General features: G+C 39.0%; 1 long non-coding RNA gene across 3 annotated transcripts in view; it reads left to right on the plus strand.

The window, feature by feature from the left end:
• The window catches only part of LOC112671549 (uncharacterized), a 34,027-nt gene extending 12,925 nt beyond the window's left edge, over positions 1 to 21,102 (plus strand). For all 3 annotated transcript variants that reach the window (XR_004815794.2, XR_003143686.3, XR_003143685.3), the window contains one exon: positions 19,698 to 21,102. This is a non-coding gene — a long non-coding RNA (uncharacterized LOC112671549). The remainder of the gene's footprint in view (positions 1 to 19,697) is intronic.
• The last annotated feature ends 964 nt before the right edge of the window (positions 21,103 to 22,066 follow it).

The raw sequence follows: 22,066 nt of genomic DNA on the forward strand, positions 1-22,066 counted from the left end.
ACTGTCGGGTTAGAAAAAACTAACATGTAATTTTAAAGGACACTAATACACATGAGTTTTGTTACAAAACGTAGACTGATGGTACTTTTGATTTCACTCTTCAAAGTATGGAAAACTTTATTAATTTGGTTAACATATCCTCATCTCTTTGGACGGAAAAATCTGTAACAACTAAGAACCTCAAATACAGCATTTCATTGCCTCCTTGACTCATGTTTTGAAGATGTACTAATTGCTTCTTGTCCTTTACTTCTTTAAAAAAAAAAACCAAGGAGGGACGCTTGATGGAAAAAGAACAATTGGTAAGGTTATTAGTTGTGAATGACTTAGAGAAAAACAAAAACCAAAAGACGTTTGTGTTGTTTGATAATTTTCCCTAAATAACATTTTCTTGGTACATATATTTTTCTAATTATTTGTTTTGTTACATATTTTGAAAATATTTCAGCCTTTTGAAGGAAAATTAGAAAACATCTTGTTTTCTCAGATCCAGGTATGTGAGTCTAAGATGCCTGGAATTTTTAATTAGCTGGAATGAAGGAAAAACATCGATATATAGTATGAACTTGCCTTTTAATGAAATTGATGACTTTTTTTGTTTTGATTACATACTCATCATTTTATTATTAATTTTATTTTTAGAAAATAGTGGGAGTTGGAAAAATATTAAGAATATGTTGACTTATGACTAAGGTAGTGGTCTGTGGGCCTATCTGACAAGGAAGATAATATCAGGGTGTTCCAGAATGCATCCTACTTGTCTAGCATTGACATAGGTACAAAAATAAAATGTTCAAATAAGGCTTTTTTTTCCTTCAATAGCTTTTAATATTTAAATAGTACCATCCTACTATCATTTAAGAGTTTGAGGTATTTATGTTATTTTATTAAAAAAATAAATGTTAGGAATAAGTTCTCTAGAAATTGAGGAAAGGAGATCAGTGTACATGGGAGTGTTTCTCAAACTTCATTAAGGAGGCTGATCTTGACTTGGCTCTAGCTTCCAGAGGGATGAGTAGAAGGATTTAGTTGGTGGAAGGAGAAGTAGGGTGAAAACAGACACTGCTGACTCAGCACTCCTCTCTCACTCATGGCTGCCCACAATGGGCAGCTGGTAGATGTCCCGTCAAATTAAAGTGGACAAAGTGTTTTACCACCATTTTCCTAAGCCTTGATTGAAGGTTTTTGTTCCAAGTAGGTGGTGGGATTTTGAGTGTGGAATTTACGTAAGCTATTAAGAGAATAGTGTAAAACAGGTAGAAGCCCATTCTATTAAAATTTCTTTTGCTCTTCAGGTGTGTGCTATTTTCATAAACGTTGCTCACATCTATTACAAACATTTCTAAACACATATTTAAATATATTTTATATAAATAAATATGGTCAAGAAATCATCATGAATGTTATTATCTGGTGGCTGGTGATAATCCTTCTATCAGTTTTTTCCCCTTTGAAAATTCCTGTAAGTCAAAGATGAAATTTTTAAAAACTATCAGAAAAAGTGATGTCAGCAAACAAAATGGACTGGATAATTCCAAAGGCCCATCCCTCAGAGAAATACTAAAATATGAAGCAAAAACTGTCAGAAGCAACTTTGTAAGAACTCTGGAAAATAGCCAAAAGTTTACAGAAAGCAAGAAAATGCTGGATAAGAAAGGAGAGATAATGGTGGTGACAGTTTTAACATAATAGGAAAGCTTTGTCAAATTTTGCTTGCTCTTGCCTCACTTGCCTTCCTGGTCTGGTGGTGGTCTTGAAGATAGTAGCCTGAGTTCCCAGTGTGGACTCTGGTCTCTGGTCCTGGAGGGAGCAGAAAAGATCATATTCTTAAAGAACTATGTTTTGTCTGTTTTGATCTATCTGGAGATGACCTAAAGGATGGATGTAAGGTGCTTGATTTTGTTCCACCCAACTTGGAACTCTCTTGGGATCAAAGAGTGGCTATGCAGAGGGCATTCCTTGAAAACATTGTGAGGCAATAGAACAATGTGCTATAGCCTGGGGCAAAAGACTGCATTTAAGCCAAAAAATGACACTCCAACAGTCCAAGAGTCCAGTTACTCCAAGAGAAACTGGGGAGAGAGTTTCTTTGGGAGATTAAGCCATTGAGAAGTGCCTGTATAAACCAGAGAATCTAGAAAGCTGTGTGCATAGCCAGGACAGAATGCTTTCTCAGAGAGACCAGGCAACACCCAGAGCTTTCATCTATGGCCATTCTTTGGGCTCACAGAAAGCATAAAGTGGGGGCTAATGCAGACTTGTAAACAGCCTGGCTAAGCACTGAAAGAACCAATCTGCAAACATTGGGAGAGGCTCTTTTTCTCCTCTCTTCCCTCTCCTTCCCTTCCCTTCCCTTCCCTTCCCTTCCCTTCCCTTCCCTCTCCTTCCTTCCTCTCCTCTCCTTTCCTTTCCTTTCCTCTCCTCCCCTCTTCTTTCTTTCTTTCTTTCTTTCTTTCTTTCTTTCTTTCTTTCTTTCTTTCTTTCTTTCTTTCTTTCCTTCTTATTTTCTTTCTTCCTTCACCCAGGCATTCAAGGCAATCTCTGTCAACACTAGCTGACTATAAGCCAAAGGGCAGAAACTTCAGAAACTACATCCAACAAATAATACAGACTTTACAGAAATAGTTTAGAAAAGTAACAAAAGAAACAAACCAGTACAGCCTACAGCAAGCAAAAATAAAATAAATTACCCAAGGAGGGGGAAGAATCTGATTTCCAGTTATCATATTATAATATTCAAATATCAGTTTTCCACAAAAAATTACAATATTCAAAGAAAAAAAGAAAGTAGAACCTATCCACAGAGGAAATTAACAGAAATTGTCATTTAGGAAGCACAGATATTGGACATATGAGACAAAGATTTTAAACCAACTGACCTACTGGACTAGCAGAGTTAAAGGAAACCATAGACAAAGAGGTAGATATCAGTAAAATGAAGTCTCAACAAATAGAGAATATCAATAGAAATTATAAAAATGATCTCAACAGAAATGCTGGACCTGAAAAGTACAATACCAGAAACGAAGAATTCAATAGTAGGTTTCAGTAGAATATTTGAGCAGGTAGAAGAAAGAACAAGCAAACTTGAAGACAGATCAATTAAAATTACCCAGTGTGGGGAGAAGAAAGAAGAGGGAATGGAGAAAAAGACATCATCAAACATACAAACATACTCATCAGGTGAGTTCCAAGAAAGAGGACAGAGAGAAAGGGACAGAAAGAATATTTGAAATAATAATGGCCCCAAATTCCTCCAAGTTGAACATGAATCTACACATCTGAGAGGCTCAACAAACTTTAAGGAGTATAAACATGAGGATAACCATTCTGAGACATACTATAATTTAACTGTTAAAAATCAAAAATGGAGAATCTTGAAAGCAGTGAGATAAGCAATGCATTATATATGAGTGATTCTACATGAAATTAACAGGTAATTTCCCAGCACAATCCATGGAATTAGAAGGCATGGAATGACATATTAAAGTGTTGAAAGAAAAAAATCTGCCAACCAAAAATTGTATATCTGGCAAAACTATCCTTCAAATTGAAGGAAACTCTAGGGCATTTCCCAATAAAGAGAAGCTGAGGTAGTTCATCGCTAGTAGACCTGCTCTATGGAAATACTAAAGGGAATCCTTCAGGTGGAAATGAAAGAACACCAGATGATGACTTGAAGACATACAAAGAAATGAGGAACACTGGGAAAGTTCACTAGATAGGTAAATACAAGAGATAGCATGCCCAGTTTTGCCACTTCTGTTTAGCTTTATACCGATGTTCTAGCCAGAGCGATTAGGCAAGCAAAAGAAACAAAGACATCCAAATTGGAGAGGAATAAGTAAAACTATTTATATCCACAGATGATCTTATATGTAGAAAGTCCGACAGAATCCACAAAATACAATTAGGGCTAATAAATTGTGAAAAACTGCAGGATATAAGATCAATACACAAAAGTCAGTCTTATTTTTATACACTAGCAATGAATTGTCCACGAATAAAATCAAGAAGACTTACAATAACATCCATAATAGTGAAATACCTATAAATAAATGTAACAAAGGTGAAAGACCTAAATAAATGGAGACAACCTGTGTTAATGGATTAGAAGACTTAATATTCATGTGATCTACAGATTTCAGTGTGATCTGTATCAAAATTCCAATAGCCTTTGTCCCCCCAGAAATAGCCAATCCTCAAATTTATATGGTATTGGAAGAAGTAAAAACAATTTTGAGAAGGAGCACAGTTGGAGGACTCTCACTTCCTGATTTCAAAGTTTAATAAAAAGCTACTTTAGTTAAAACAATGTGGTGCTGACCTAAAGAAAGACATAAAAATCTGTAGAATAGAATAGAAAGCCCAGAGATAATTCTTCACACATATGGTTAACTGATTTTCAACAAGAGTGCCAAGATCATCATACAGGGAATGAATAGTTTCCTCAGCAGATGATACTGGGGCAAATGGACATGTTAAAGAATACAGTTGCACCCCTACCTCATACTATATACAAAATTAACTCATTATCTACATTTAGATAAGCAACCTAAATGTAGGAGCTAATGTTATAAAACCCTTAGAAGAAGAGGTGAATCTTCATGACTGAGGATTTGGCAATGGATTATTAGATAATTCAAAAGCATAAATAATGAAAGAAAAAGCAAATGAACTAAACACCACCAAAATTTAAAACGTTTGTGCATTGTAGGACATTGTAGAGAAAGTGAAAAGACAACCTACAGAATGTAAGAAAATATTTGCAAAACAGATATTTGAACAGAATATATTCATTCAGAATATATAAAGAGCTCAACTCAACAACAAAAAGGCACACAACCTGATTAAAAATGGACAAAGGAGCTGAGTAGACATATATTTGAGGAAAGTATACAAATGGCTAACAAGTATATAAAGTATGTTTAACATTATTAGGCATGAGGTAAATGCAAATTAAAACCATGATAGAGATCACTTTACACCCACTGGGATGTCTATAATAGAAAAAGTGTTGTCAAGGATGTGGAGAATTTGGAGCCCTTGCATACTGTTAGTGAGAATGTAAAATGGTGCAGCCACTATGGAAAGTCATTTAGTGGTTCCTCAAAAAGTTAAACATAGAACTATCAAATAACCCAGCAATTTTACTTGTAGGCATACTCACCACCCCTGAAATAGAAAAGAGATACTCAAGAGGGCCTGGATGGCTCAGTCAGTTAAGTGTCTGACTCTTGATTTTATTAGTTCAGGTCATGATCTCAGGGTCATGATATTGAGCCTTGCAGTGGCTCCATGCTCTCTCTCCCTCTCTGTCCCTCTCCCTCCCCACCCCTGCTCACACTTGCATGTGCTCTGTGTCTCTAAAAAAATCAAAATTTAAAAATTTAAGGAAAGAAAAGAGGTATCAAACAAATACCTGTACTGGGATCTTCACAGCAGTACTTTTCACAATAGACAAAATGTGGATAAAACAAAATGCATTAATGGATGAAAGGACCACCAATGTGGTAGGTACATAGGATTGGTTATTATTTGGCAATAAAAAGAATGAAGTATCTGTATATGTTATACTGTAAACATCTCAGAAACATTATGCTAAGTGCAAAAAGCTGGACACAAAAGGTCTTACAGTGTATGGCTCCATTTAAAAAAAATTTTTATTGGAGTTCAATTTGCCAACATAGAGCATAACCCCCAGTGCTCATCCCGCCAAGTGCCCCCCTCAGTGCCCATCACTCAGTTACCCCAACCCCTGCCAACCTCCCCTTCCACTACCCCTTGTTCGTTTTCCAGAGTTAGGTGTCATGTTTTGTCACCCTCACTGATACTTTCACTCATTTTCTCTCCTTTATTTAAAAAATAAATTTATTTTTTATAGGTGTGCAATTTGTCAACATATAGAATAACACCCAGTGCTCATCCCATCAAGCGCCCACCTCAGTGCCCGCCACCCAGCCAGCCCCACCCCCATCCCCCTCCCCTTCCACCACACCTAGTTCATTTCCCAGAGTTAGGAGTCTTTCATGTTCTGTCTCCCTTCCTGGTATTTCCCACTTATTTTTTTCCTTTCCCCTTTATTCCCTTTCACTATTTTTTATATTCCCCAAATAAATGAGACCATATAATGTTTGTCCTTCTCCGATTCACTTATTTCACTCAGCATAATACCACCCAGTTCCATCCACATCAAAGCAAATGGTGGGTATTTGTCATTTCTAATGGCTGAGTAATATTCTATTGTATACATAAACCACATCTTCTTTATCCATTCATCTATCGATAGACACTGAGGCTCCTTCCACAGTTTGGCTGTTATGGACATTGCTGCTATAAACATCGGGGTGCAGATGTCCTGGCATTTCACTGCATCTGTATCTTTGGGGTAAATCCCCAGCAGTGCAATTGCTGGGTCATAGGGCAGGTCTATTTTTAACTCTTTGAGGAACCTCCACACAGTTTTCCAGAGTGGCTGCACCAGTTCACATTCCCACCAACAGTGCAAGAGGGTTCCCCTTTCTCCGCATCCTCTCCAACATTTGTGGTTTCCTGCCTTGTTAATTTTCCCCATTCTCACTGGTGTATCTCATTGTGGTTTTGATTTGTATTTCCCTGATGGCAAGTGATGCAGAGAATTTTCTCATGTGCTTGTTGGCCATGTCTATGTCTTGCTCTGTGAGATTTCTCTTCATGTCTTTTGCCCATTTCATGATTGTATTGTTTGTTTCTTTGCTGTTGAGTTTCGTAAATTCTTTATAGATCTTGGATACTAGCCCTTTACCTGATAGGTCATTTGCAACTATCTTCTCCCATTCTGTAGGTTGTCTTTTAGCTGTGTTGACTGTTTCTTTTGCTGTGCAGAAGCTTTTTATCTTGATGAAGTCCCAAGAATTCATTTTTGCTTTTGTTTCCCTTGCCTTCATGGATTTATCTTGCAAGAAGTTGCTGTGGCCAAGTTCAAAAAGGGTATTGCCTGTGTTTTCTAGGATTTTGATGGAATCCTGTCTCACATTTAGATCTCTCATCCATTTTGAGTTTATCTTTGCGTATGGTATAGGACAATGGCCAGTTTCATTCTTCTGCATGTGAATGTCCAATTTTCCCAGCGCCATTTATTGAAGAGACTGTCTTTTTTCCAGTAGATGGTCTTTCCTGCTTTATCGAATATTAGTTAACCATAAAGTTGAGGGTCCACTTCTGGATTCTCTATTCTGTTCCATTGATCTATGTGTCTGTTTTTGTGCCAGTACCACACTGTCTTGAATGACCACATCTTTGTAGTACATCCTGTAATCTGGCATTGTGATGCCCCCAGATATGGTTTTCCTTTTTAATATTCCCCTGGCTATTCGGGGTCTTTTCTGATTCCACACAAATCTCCAGATGATTTGTTCCAACTCTCTGAAGAAAGTCCATGGTATTCTGATAGGGATTGCATTAAATGTGTAAATTGCCTTGGGTAGCATTGACATTTTCACAATATTAATTCTTCCAATCCATGAGCATGGAATATTTTCACATCTCTTTCTGTCTTCCTCAATTTCTTTCAGAAGTATTCTGTAGTTCTTAGGGTATAAATCCTTTACCTCTTTGGTTAGGTTTATTCCTAGGTATCTTATGCTTTTGGGTGTAATTGTAAGTGGGATTGACTCCTTAATTTCTTTTTCTTCAGTCTCATTGTTAGTGTAGAGAAATGTCACTGACTTTTGGGAATTTATTTTGTATCCTGCCGCACTGCCAAATTGCTGTATGAGTTCTAGCAATCCTGGGGTGGAGTCTTTGGGTTTTCTATGTACAGATTCATGTCATCTGCAAAGAGGGAGAGTTTGACTTCTTCTTTGCCAATTTGAATGCTTTTTATTTCTTTTTGTTGTCTGATTGCTGAGGCTAGGACTTCTAGTACTTTTTTGAAGAGCAGTGATGAGAGTGGGCATCCCTGTCATGTCCCTGATCTTAGGGGAAAGGCTCCCAGTGTTTCTCCATTGAGAATGATATTTGCTGTGGGCTTTTCGTAGATGGCTTTTAAGATGCTGAGGAATGTTCCCTCTATCTCTACACTCTGAAGAGTTTTGATCAGGAACGGATGCTGTATTTTGTCAAATGCTTTCTCTGCATCTATTGAGAGGATCATATGGTTATTGTTTTTTCTCTTGCTGATATGATCAATCACATTGATTGCTTTACAAGTGTTGAACCAGCCTTGCATCCCGGGGATAAATCCTACTTGGTCATGATGAATAATCTTCTTAATGTACTGTTGGATCCTATTGGCTAGTATCTTGTTGAGAATTTTTGCATCTGTGTTCATCAGGGATATTGGTCTATAATTCTCCTTTTTTGGTGGGGTCTTTGGTTTTGGAATCAAGGTGATGCTGGTTATGGCTCCATTTATATGAAATACACAGAATTGGTAAATTAACGGTTACAAAATCAGATTGGCAGGGTGTCAGGGGCTGGGATGAGGGAGAACACAGAGTGCCTGCCTACTATCACAAGGTTTCCTTTTTGGCTCACAAACTGTTTTGGAATTTGATATGGATAGTCGCACAATGTTATGATATATTAAATGCCATTCACTTTAAAATGGTTTATTTTACGTTATGAAAATTTCACCTCAATAAGAAATCACTGGACCCTGTGTTCCAGGCAAAACAGAAAGAGAAAATAGAGAAATGAATTATTTTGATTAGCACTGTAATTAAAATTACGCTACTCAGATAAGGGCACATTCAGTCATTCTGTAATTTATTTCTTACAACTTCACTGAATGTCTAATTATCTTGAAATAAAAAAATTAATTGAAAAAATTATTGGAGTTTGTTGAAAAGCTGAAAGGTCGTTTAAATGGGGAGATATAATCAATAGGTACTTGGGACTTAGTCCACTCTTCTATTTTCTATTAGTTTAATAATAGACACATACTACTTACTGTGTGGTAGGCACAGTGCTAAGTGCTTTACAAATAATAACTCTGTAAGCAGCTATTCTTATAGCCACTTCCTGGAACAGTGTCCCCAGTGCTGGCAACAGTGCTCGGCACTTGGTAAATGCTACATAGATAAGTGTTGGAGGATTAGATGGTACTCTTTCCAAGTTGCCTCATTGCCTTTGTTTCAGTATCTAAATTCCTAGATAAAATTTCTTTCATCTAGATGACTCTAGATCTTCAGATATTTGGCTTCTTCTGAAAGTAGAACTTTATATGTGAAGCTGGGAGCAGATGCTTTGATTGGGAGGGGAGCCCAGGAAGCACTAGAGAAGGTGCATAGATAATGGGCTGGGGAGGGAGAAGAAGCCCACACTATGGTAAGTCCTTGAAGTTGAGGCTGGCACAGTTTTTCAAGAATCTCTGAGGAACATACAGAATGGGACTCTCCATCTGAAGTACAGGAGGTTGGGGCACTTCTCTGCCACTTCCCATGCCTCCCTGCCTGAGAGCTGCCCATACTCCTGGACTTTGCTTTTGTGGGGCTGAGCAAGCTCTTTGGCTCTGAACAGGCTTTGGTGTGGAACTGTGGAGGTGGAGTGCTTTAGATGGCATGTTGGCGCTTTTACAGACAGGTGGTCCCAACTGCAGCGGGAATCAGCTGCGGTGTGTTGATGAGATGCAAGGCAGCAGAAGCATTTGCTACATCTGATAGATATGATCTTTAATTTAGTGAACAACTTTTAAATGATAATCAAAGAAAATATCATAAATTAAATGCACAAATGTAACAGTTACAAACTGAGTTGTTAGATATCTAAAAGCCAGCATTCATTTTCAGAAGATAGATCACTGTCTCAATGTGCTGTAGAAATATTTATGGTGATAGACATGATATGTACAAACTGTCTACCCTTAGGTCATGGAAACCTTCTGCTGTTGGCTTTCCCTTCCACCCACTCCCCCAGACTCAAGCTCTTTGGTTTACAGCTGACTCTTCTCAAGCATCTGTGTTTACTGAACAGCAGTTCAATATTCCCATAAATGGTCTGTGCTTCTCTAGAAAAATGCTTGTTTTTCAGCATCATCACTGGTGTGTATTGTGATTGCTCAAAATTTAATGGAAGGGTTATGACTTCGGTTTATACTCTGGTATCATTAGTGGGCCATGACCCACCTGGAGTTTGTAATACAGCATTTTCTCAGAAATCAGTCACAGGACCTGGGATTATTAAAAGAGAATGAAAACACATCTTTATCAAAGACCATATCGGTGCAGATGGAAAGCTATGTCTATTTTTGAACATTAGCTTTTTTTCACTAATTTTTAATCACAGACTACTTTTCCCTGAATATAACAAGTAGAAAGTAGTTAATTTTCCTGTAGAAAGGTCTCTGAAGATTTCACTCATCCTTTCTTGTCTCTCTAATCTCCCAAATGACTGGAAATAATGAAGGAAGAGATGCTGGTACTCCTCTGGGGTAATGATCTCATGACTCCCAAGGGTGGGTTTGCAGTCATAATAGTTGGGGACAAAAGTCAGGGTGGTAACTGGGGGTAGAATAAGATCTGGCAATCTTGAGAATGTGAAGTAATTTGGAATATAGCATGCTCACAGAGTGGGTATTTTATCCTGTTGGGTAGAAAAGACCATCAGGTGTGCTGGTGTCTGTTACTCTTGGGAGCCCCTAGTTTAAAGACTAGGAGGCTAGCTCAGAGTTGAGGAGATGCCTTTTTTTCAAGAGTAAGAATAATTTTGATTTTCAGTATTTCCAGTGGAGCAGATCCCTCCAGAAAAGTCGTGAGAGCTGCATGTCAATTGCTGTTATCCCAATGGTATTTAGAACATTTTCTTGATTAATTACAAGAAAATTTGGCCTGGGAGGGGGCTGCATCCTGCTGCTTTCAGGAGCCATGGCCTGGGAGCACAATTCCAGCAGTGCAGGCCCTGGATCCCAGGGTGCTAAGGGGACACAGCCCAGCATCCTGCACTCCTCTGGGGATAGGCAGAGGCAGGGAGAGCACAGGACAGTGAGGGCTTTCCTGCTGCTGGGTGCCCCCAAGTTGTGCAGGTCAGTGACCCCCGCCCTGGGAGCATCCAGGCCAGTGCAGACTGGGAGACTGCGGTAGTCACCGCAGGGAGCAGACTACAGGGCTAGGGACCTGGCCGCCACCAGTGGTGTTGTTCTTCTTTGTTTCACCCTGTGCCTGGGAGAGGCAGGGTGTCAGGGAACAGGGGTCTCACGAGGTAAACAGCTCCCACTGAGCCCGGCACCTAGCAGGGGGCACGGTAGCTCCCAGGTACACACACCTGAGAACCAGCACAACAGGCCCCTCCCCCAGAAGACCAGCTGGATGGACAGGGGAAGAGCAAGTTCCTGACTAAGCAGCACTAGGAAGGTCCAGGGGAAGTTGAGGGATTTACAGTACATAGAACCAGAGGTTACCCCTCCTTTTTTCCTCTTTTTTTCTTCCTTTTTCCAGTACAACTTGTTTCTATATCAGACTGTAAATTTCCATTTTTTTTCTTTTTTCCCACCTTAACTACAATATTTTACCACCTATTCATTTTTAAGATTCTTCCTTTTTGACTTCAATATTTCTACAATTACAGGTCCTAGATATATTTTCCACTTCTAGATTCCCTTCAACGTGCTCACCATAATTTTGGGAGATATACAAGATATATTTTTTGTTTTGTTTTGTGTTTTGTGTTTTCTCTGCCTCATGTTGTTCTACAATGGCAGAAGTTTTTTGTTAATAATAATAAATTTATTTTTTATTGGTGTTCAATTTGCCAACATACAGAATAACACCCAGTGCTCATCCTGTCAAGTGCCCCCCTCAGTGCCCATCACCCATTCACCCCCATCCCCCGCCCTTCTCCCCTTCCATCACCCCTGGTTCGTTTCCCAGAGTTAGGAGTCTTTATGTTCTGTCTCCCTTTCTGACATTAGAAATGACAAATACCGACCATTTGCTTCAACGTGGATGGAAATGGAAGGTATTATGCTGAGTGAAGTAAGTCAATCGGAGAAGGACAAACATTGTATGTTCTCACTCATTTGGGGAATATAAATAATAGTGAAAGGGAATATAAGGGAAGGGAGAAGAACTGTGTGGGAAATACAATGGCAGAAGTTAATACCTTCAAAAACATGACCAGTATGCACCCAGAACCAAGTGGTATACTGTGCTGGTTCATTCTGTGAGATTCCTCATTCCCATTCTGCCCCCCTGTTTTATCTCATTTATGTTTTGGTGGTCAATGTTGGGGCCTTCTACAAGTATTTCTGTTTTATATAAATTTGGAACTGAGTGTCTTCTAATATACAGAACTTAATATACTCAGAAACAAGAGGATCACCCTCTAGAACCCCCCAGGTAGACTACATTCTCCCACTACTACAACTTCGTCACCACCACCATCTCCCAGTACCCCCCCCTTGAATTCTTCTCCTTTTTTTCTTTTTTCTTTTTCTTTTCTTTTTTTTTTTCTATTCTTTAGGATTCCTGGCCTTTTATTTTTTACTACTTTGTTTTATAATTAGGTTTCACTTTAGTGGTCCTTTTGTTTTATTTCATTCTGATCTTTGTTTTCAATTTCTGGTCTCTGACCCTGGCAGAATCATCTAGGGTGAAATTTACTTAGGTCATGGTTGATATTCTTGATGCAGCCCACTCATACAGCCATTCTGCACTGAGCAAAGTGACTAGAAAGAACTCACCACAAAAGAAAGAATCAGAAATAGTACTCTCTGCCACAGAGTTGCAGAATTTGGATTACAATTCAACGTCAGAAAACCAATTCTGAAGCACAATTATAAAGCTACTGGTGGCTATGGAAAAAAGCATAAAAGAATCAAGAGACTTCATGACTGCAGAATTTAGATCTAATCAGGCCAAAATTAAAGATCAATTAAATGAGATGCAATCCAAACTGGAGGTCCTAACGATGAAGGTTAATGAGGTAGAAGGAGTGAGTGACATAGAAAACAAGTTGATGGCAAGGAAGGAAACTGAGGGAAAAAGAGAAAAACAAGAGACTATGAAGTAAGGTTAAGGGAAATAAATGACAGCCTCAGAAGGAAAAAAATCTACATATCATTGGGGTTCCAGAGGGCGCCGAAAGAGGACAGGGGACCAGAAAGTGTATTTGAACAAATCATAGCTGAGAACTTCCCTAATTAGGGGAGGGAAACAGGCATTCAGATCCAGGAAATAGAGAGGTCCCCCCCTAAAATCATTAAAAACTGTTCAACACCTTGACATGTAACAGTGAAACTTGCATATTCCAAAGATAAAGAAAAAACCCTTAAAGTGGCAAGAGACAAGCGATCCCTAACTTACATGGGGAGGGATATTAGATTAACAGCGGACCTTTCCACAGAGACCTGGCAGGCCAGAAAGGACTGGAATGATATATTCAGGGTACTAAATGAAAAGAACAGGCACCCAAGAATACTTTATCTAGCAGGGCTCTCATTCAGAATAGAAGGGGAGATAAAGAGCTTCCAAGATAGGCAGAAACTGAAAGAATATGTGACCACCAAACCAGCTCTGCAAGAAAGATTAAGGGGGATTCTGTAAAAGAAAGAAGTCCAAAGAAATAATCCACAAAAACACAGACTGAATAGGTATTATAATGACACAAAATTCATATCTTTCAGTAGTAACTCTGAACGTGAATGAGCTAAATGATCCCATCACAAGACACAGGGTTTCATACTGGATAAAAAAGCAAGACCCATCTATTTGCTGTATACAAGAGACTCATTTTAGACAGAAGGGCACCTAAAGCCTGAAAATAAAAGGTTGGAGAACCATTTACCATTCAAATGGTCCTCAAAAAAATGCTGGGGTAGCAATCCTTATATCAGATAAATTAAAGTTTATCCCAAAGACTGTAGTAAGAGATGAAGAGGAACACTATATCGTACTTAAAGGGTCTATCCAACAAGAGGACCTAACAATCCTCAATATATATGCCCCGAATGCAGGAGCTGCCAAGTATATTAATCAGTTAAAAAAAGTTAAGCCATACTTAATAACAATACACTTATACTTGGAGACTTGAACATGGCACTTTCTCTAATTAATCTTCAAAACACAACATCTCCAAAGAAACAAGAACTTTAAATGATACACTGGACCAGATGGATTTCACAGATATCTACAGAACTTTACATCCAAACGCAACTGAATACACATTCTTCTCAAGTGTACATGGAACTTTCTTCAGAATAGACCACATACTGGGTCACAAATCACGTCTTAACCAATACTAAAAGATTGGGATTGTCCCCTGCATATTTTCAGACCACAATGCTTTGAAACTTGAACTTAATCACAAGAAGAAATTTGGAAGAAACTCAAACATGGGAAGGTTAGGAGCATCCTTCTAAAAGATGAAAGGGTCAACCAAGAAATTAGAGAAGAATTAAAAGATTCACAGAAAGTAATGAAAATGAAGAAACAACTATTCAAAATATTTGGGATACAGCAACAACAGTCCTAAGAGGGAAATACATCGCATTACAGCATCCCTCAAAATTGGGAAAACTCAAATACACAAGCTAACCTCACACCTAAGGAACTGGAGAAAGAACAGCAGATAACACCTATGCCAAGCAGAAGAGAGTTTATAAATAGTCGAGCAGAACTCAATGAAATAGAGGCCCGAAGAACTGTAGAACAGATCAACAAAACCAGGAGTTGGTTCTTTGAAAGAATTAATAAGATAGATAAACCATTAGCCAGCCTTATTAAAAATGAAAAAGAAAAGACTCAAATTAATAAAATCATGAATGAAGAAGGAGAGATCACAACCAATACCAAGGAAATACAAATTATTTAAAAAACATATTATAAGCAGCTACACACCAATAAATTAGGCAATCTAGAAGAAATGAATGCATTTCTGGAAAACCACAAATTACCAAACCTGGAACAGGAAGAAATAGAAAACCTGAACAGGCCTATAACCAAGGAGGAAATTGAAGCAGTCATCAAAAACCTCCCAAGACACAAAAGTCCAGGGCCAGATGGGTTTGCAGGCAGATTCTATCAAACATTTAAAGAAGAAACAATACCTATTCTACTAAAGCTGTTCTGAAAGATAGAAAGGGATGGAATACTTCCAAACTCATTTTATGAGGCCAGCATCACCTTAATTCCAAAACCAGACAAAGACCCCACCAAAAAGGAGAATTATAGACCAATTTCCCTGATGAACACAGATGCAAAAATTCTCAACAAGATACTAGCCAATAGGATCCAACAGTACATTAAGAAGATTATTCACGATGACCAAGTGGGATTTATCCCCAGGATGCAAGGCTGGTTCAACACTCGTAAAGCAATCAATGATATAGATCAAATAAACAAGAGAAAAATAAGAACCATATGATCCTCTCAATAGATGCAGAGAAAGCATTTGACAAAATACAGCATCCATTCCTGATCAAAACTCTTCAGAATGTAGGGAATAGAGGGAGCATATCTCAGCATCTTAAAAGCCATTTACGAAAAGCCCACAGCAAATATAATTCTCAATGGGGAAACACTGGGAGCCTTTCCCTTATGATCAGGAATACAACAGGGAGGTCCACTCTCACCACTGTTATTCAACATAGTACTAGAAGTGCTCGCCTCAGCAATACTGTCTTGAGGATCACAGATTTGTAGTATAACTTGAAATCCAGCATTGTGATGCCCCCGGCTCTGGTTTTCTTTTTCAATATTCCCCTGGCTATTCGCGTTTTTTTCTGATTTCACACAAATCTTGAGATTATTCATTCCAACTCTATGAAGAAAGTCCATGGTATTTTGATAGGGCTTGCATTGAATGTATACATTGCCCTGGGTAGCATTGACATTTTCACAATATTAATTCTGCCAATCCATGAGCATGGAATATTTTTCCATCTCTTTGAGTCTTCCTCAATTTCTTTCAGAAGTGTTCTATAGTTTTTAGGGTAGATCCTTTACCTCTTTGGTTAGGTTTATTCCTAGGTATCCTATGCTTTTGGGTGCAATTGTAAATGGGATTGACTCCTTAATTTCTCTTTCTTCAGTCTCATTGTTAGTGTAGAGAAATGCCACTGACTTCTGGTCATTGATTTTGTATCCTGCCACACTGCCAAATTGCTGTATGAGTTTTAGCTATCGATGGGGTGGAGTCTTTTGGGTTTTCTACATACAGTATCACGTCATCTTCAAGGAGGGAGAGTTTGACTTCTTCTTTGCCAATTTGAATGCCTTTTATTTCTTTTTGTTGCCTGATTGGTATTGGCACAAAAACAAACATGGATCAATGGAACAGAATAGAGAACCCAGAAATGGGCCCTCAACTCTATGGTCAACTGTTATTCGACAAGCAGGAAAGACTATCTGCTGGAAAAAGGACAGTCTCTTCAATAAACGGTACTGGGAAATTTGGACATCCACATGCTGAAGAAGGAAACTAAAGCATTCTCTTATACCATAGACAAAGATAAGCTCAAAATGGATGAAAGATCTAAATGTGAGACAGGAATACATTAAAATGCTAGAGGAGAACACAGGCAACACCCTTTGTGAACTTGGCCTCAGTAACTTCTTGCAAGATACATCCTGAAGGCAAGGGAAACTGAAGCAAAAATGAACTTGGGACTTAATCAGGATGAAAAGCTTCTGCACAGCAAAAGAAACAGTCAACACAACTAAAAGACAATCTACAGAATGGAGAAGATAGTTGCAAATGACCTATCAGTTAAAGCGCTAGTATCCAAAGATCTATAAAGAACTTATGAAACTCAACAGCAAAGAAACAAACAATCCAATTATGAAATGGGCAAAAGACATGAACAGAAATTTCACCAAAGAAGTCATACACATGGCCAGCAAGCACATGAGAAAATGTTCCACATCAGTTGCCATCAGGGAAATACAAATCAAAACCACAATGAGATCCCACCTCACACCAGTGAGAATGGCGAAAATTAACAAGACAGGAAACAACAAATGTTGGAGAGGATGTAGAGAAAGGGGAACCCTCTTGCACTGTTAGTGGGAATGTGATCTGGTGCAGCCACTCTGGAAAACTGTGTGGAGGTTCTTCAAAGAGTTAAAAGTTGAGCTACCCTTCAATCCAGCAATTGCACTGCTGGCGATTTACCCCAAAGATACAGATGCAGTGAAACGCCAGGACATCTGCACCCCGATGTTTATAGCAGCAATGTCCACAATAGCCAAACTGTGGAAGGAGCCTCAGTGTCTATCGATAGGTGAATGGATAAAGAAGATATGGTATATATATATAAAATATTAATATATTATGAAATATTATATTTATATATAATATTTTATATAGTAAAATATATGAATAATGAAATATTCATAATTAATAATTAATAATAATGATAAATTTTCATTTCAACAATGAAATAAAAAAATGAAATATTATATATATACATATATATAAAATGAAATATTACTCGGCCATTAGAAATGACAAATACCTACCATTTGCTTCAACGTGGTTGGAACTGGAAGGTATTATGCTGAGTTAAGTAAGTCAATCAGAGAAAGACAAACATTATATGATCTCATTCATTTGTGGAATATAAAAAATAGTGAAAGGGGAAAGGAGAGAAAATGAGTGGGAAATATCAGAGTGACAGAACATGAGAGACTCCTATCTCTGGGAAACAAACAAGGGGTAATGGAAGATAAAGTGGACAGGGGATGTGGTGACTGGGTGACAGGCACTCAGTGGGGGCACTTGATAGGATGAGCACTGGGTGTTATGCTATATGTTGGCAAATTGAACTCCAATAAAAAATATACCAAAAAAATAAGAAGAAAATTTGGCCTGTTAGGGTCAAGTGGACCCATAGGGACACAGAAGCATTCTAGACCATCATTAAAGGATTAAGAAAAAAGCAAACGAGTGAGATCAGCAGTTACTGAAGCCTCTTTTCTCAAACTGAAGTGGCAGGATCAGATCCAGCTTCTTCTTCTTTTTAAAAATAACTTTGTTGGGATGCTCTCACTTATGTGTGGAATCTAAAATAGTAATATCCCAAGAAGCAGAGATAGAATGGTGGTTGCTGGGGGTGCAACTCAGGGAATAAGGAGACTATCAAATGGTACAAAAGTTCAGTTATGCAAGACACACGAGTTCTGAAGATCTCATGAGTGCCATGATGATCATAGTTAACAATACTGTATGCTAAAAATCTGCTAAGACACAGATTGTGCTTCTTGAACTTGACTTTCCAGACTCAACTGGCTGAGGCCAGTGAGGCACAGTCTTCCTTATATCAATTCCCAGCTGGCCCCTCCAGTCCCTGACTCCCTCCCCCTTGCTTCTGGGCTTTAGTGAAGTTGTCTGGTTTCACCTGTTACCTGAAACGGCCTCCATGTCCCCTGACATCATCCAGGAGATGAGGGGCCCCAGTGGACCACACATGTGGATAATAAACACAATAGTCCTCCATGTCTTCTTCTAGTTTGGAAGTTCTTATCCTCAGAGACACACTTCACTGCTTCCATTGTATGTAAAGTCTTACATCCAAACAGTAAAGTGACCCTGGCATGAGAACACCACTTTCTAGGGAATAACCACATGGTTGAGGAGCTTAGATCGATTCCCCCCAGTTCAGCCCTATTCCATTCTGGATGTTCTCTGGGATGGCTTTAGTCTTCCAGAGCCATGCCCCTGCATGGACCTCCTTCCAAAGGCGAGGTGTAATGGTCTGTCACTCTAGGCATTGCCTTATGTCTTCTGGTAAAGAATCGTGGTTGTGACAGCCAAAAAGCAGGAATATTCCCATGAAATACTGCAGACACAGTGAAGAGAGACATTCTTTTTTGAGGAACTTAGTCTGGTCTTTAGTTCACTTATAATTAAGATGCTGAAGAAAATGTATAATGTATTTTATCTACCCTGCACAAGATCGCCAAAATGTACTCTCGTATATCTCTCCACCCTGTCTCATCTTGTGATACAGTGAAGCTAACAGCAGTGATAGATAATATTTATTGAGTGCATTTTATTTTTCAGGCACTATGCTAAATACTTCACAGAATCTCATTTAATTACCAAACTATTCCCATGTGTTAGATTATTATCATCCCCTTAACCTGAGCTGTGCTTTCTTTCCCACTGTCACTCAGCTAGTAAGGTGATAGAATTTGAAGTCACTTCTGACCCCAAGGCCACAGTTATTTACACTCTCAATGGGAAGGCATGCACTATAATGTGGTGATTAACTCAAGTCACATGAAAAAACATTTATTAAGTGTTTGTGGTGTGAAATTCTGTGCTAAGTGCTGTGATCTGAAACAGCAGAAAGACAGTGTGCTAGCTGGCTAAGGCGGCTATAACCAAGTGCCATGGCCATGGGAGCTTGAGCAATAGAAATGCATTTCCTCACCACTCTGGAGGCTGGAAGTCTGAGATTGAGGTGTTGGCAGGGCTCCTTCGGTGGTGGGATCTGTCCCAGGTCACTCTCCTTGGCTTGAACATGGACATTTTCTCTTATTTTCCACATTGCTACCCTCTGCACATGTCTGTCTAAATTTCCTGATCTTATAAAGATGCTTGTCTTATTGATTCAGGGCTGGGATAAAGCAGACCAAATGTGAGTGGGATGTAGGGAAGGACAGCCCATGTGGGGTCTCTGATGATGCTAATGATTTTGTGTTTATCCAACAACCAAATGGTTTCAAGTGCATCACGAAGCACATGAATTTTCATTCCCACCCATGCTTTTGCCATAGGTATGACAAGAACAGATGTGAATTTTGGAAAGGTGACTGGCTCCAGGGTGATGAACTAGTTGAAGGGAAGCCACACTCCTGTCAGAAGACCAGCTGAAGTTACTGCAGTGGAGGAAGGTCAGAGCCCGTGGAGGCAGGTCAGAGCCCTGCATGGCCTACAACTTTGTAGCAACAAGCACGTCTATGGCGCAGGCCTTGAGATATGAGTACCATCCTACTGTCACCGGGACCTTGGAGCAAAGGCTGCTTCCAGGTTTAGAGAAGGGAAAGTAAAAGGACAGCCTTGTTAGGTTAGAAAGTAACTAACCTAGTAACTAGAACTGCTCAAGAAATTACAGCAGTGCATTAGCATGATTCAGAGCCAAGGAATTCCTACTGGTTAGATGTAGGACACTTTGAGCAGCAAAATTATAATATGGTCATGGTCATGGATTATAATCCACTGAAGACACAAACAGAATCTGTGAGTACAATGATAAAGGTAGGTATGGAGGGAAAACTCCCCCAGCTAATAAATGTACAATGACTAATGGAAAATCAGTATTTTGGCAAACCTATGTAATAATTAGCTCAAGCAAGAACCACCAATGTACACTAGGTTCACTGCAATGAAAGAATATTCGGCCTTAAACATCACCCCACAGATGACTTTTTACAAAGAGAAAACAGTATCTTTACAGGAGTGATGTGGTAATACTACCTAACAAGTGATCATATTTAGCATCATTAATATCAGAACAAAATGGAGCACCTGGGGAGCTTTGTCAGTGACGTGTCTGCCTTCAGCTCGGATCATGGTCTCAGGGTCCTGGGATTGAGCCCCATGTTGGGCTCCCTGCTCAGTGGGGAGTCTGCTTCTCCCTCTCCTTCTGCCCCTCTTCCTCCTCTTGCTCTGTCTCTCAAATAAATTTTTAAAAAATCTCAAAAAATATAATGGAACAAAACTAACATTATATTCTCCCTGTAGTGATGCATATATCTTTTGAGACACACAAAATCAACTAAGTAGTATTTTTGCCAAAAATATTTGACTTGCATCTAAAATGAGGAAGCCATCACATAAATCCAGATGGACACAATCACCTGAACTCCTCGGAATGCCAACGTCATGAAGAGTTTAAAAAGTGTGTTTTAGGAAGGGGTTTTCCAACCAGATTGAAGATGACTAAGGTGGTGGGACAAGCAGATGCAGTGCACCATCCATTGAGTTTGTAGGGAAAATAGCTAAAAAGGGTCTTTATCTAAGTAAAGGTTGTACAAGAGCTTGTATTATTTTATATAGTTTTCCACTAGTTTGACTTCAGGATAATTAAAAAACTAAAACAGAAGCAGGGAAGACGCAATAGCTAAAGCCCATACCTGCATGCATTATAGATAGAATAGCATTCATACCTCATGACCAATTCACCAGAAATAAATGTATTGCAAACATTGTCCTAATTTGTAGTAAATGTGTTTCATTATAACACACAGCCTTTCTCAAAATTCTTCTCCTACAGTCTCCTTCTTTTGATCATGTTCCTCTTACTGTGCAGTGCTCTATGTTTCTGAATTTTCACTCCATCTTGAACACAGATGTTTGCTCTGATGGATGTCAGGCACTGCGCCAGATGCTGAGACACAAAGATAAAAATATAAATAAAATTGTTTTGTGCCCCAGAAGAATTTACAGGCTATGAAGATAGAGAACAGAAGCAGATAGATGACAATGCCTTAAGAACCTTCACGCAAATCGATTCACTTACACTGATTTGTTCATGGGAGTTCCAGTTTAAAACAATGCCAACCATCATTACTAGCAGCCAATGCAGGCTATCTAAGACTTCTTCTTCCTCTTTTTTAAAACTTTTATTTTTAAGTCATCTCTACACACCCAGTGTGGGGCTCAATCCTGAGCTCAAAAGTCCCACCTGCACCAGCCAAGCACCCCTATTGGATTCGTTCTCAGAACCAAGTCACAGGAACGGAGAAGAAGTGGCAGCACCACTTAAAACCTAGGCTTAGGGAAAACTCAGGAACAGAATGTGGTTGCAATTCTCCCAACCCTGAAGGAGACGGCACTGGGATGAGGAGGGTACAGAGGCCAGGCTTGTGGCACAGACCCTGTCTGCCATCTGGTTTGTGCATCCCGACTGAGTCCTGCTTCATCCCAGGGAAAACACCTGCCTGACTTTCCAAGGGACAGGGCCACTCTCTCCCTCTCTGCTTCTCATGCTGACTTTTAACTGTTTAGTTAATTATGAAGTACTTCAAGCATACAAACCAGTGAAGAGAATGTGTAACAGGAAACCCATGTACCACCACCTACATTTTAGAAAGTATCATATCTCTTTTTTAATTTAATAAAATGGAACAGAAGTAGGAGCCTT

The sequence above is a fragment of the Canis lupus genome, chromosome 5 (assembly GCF_003254725.2).
Source record: "Canis lupus dingo isolate Sandy chromosome 5, ASM325472v2, whole genome shotgun sequence".
NCBI lineage: Eukaryota > Metazoa > Chordata > Mammalia > Carnivora > Canidae > Canis > Canis lupus.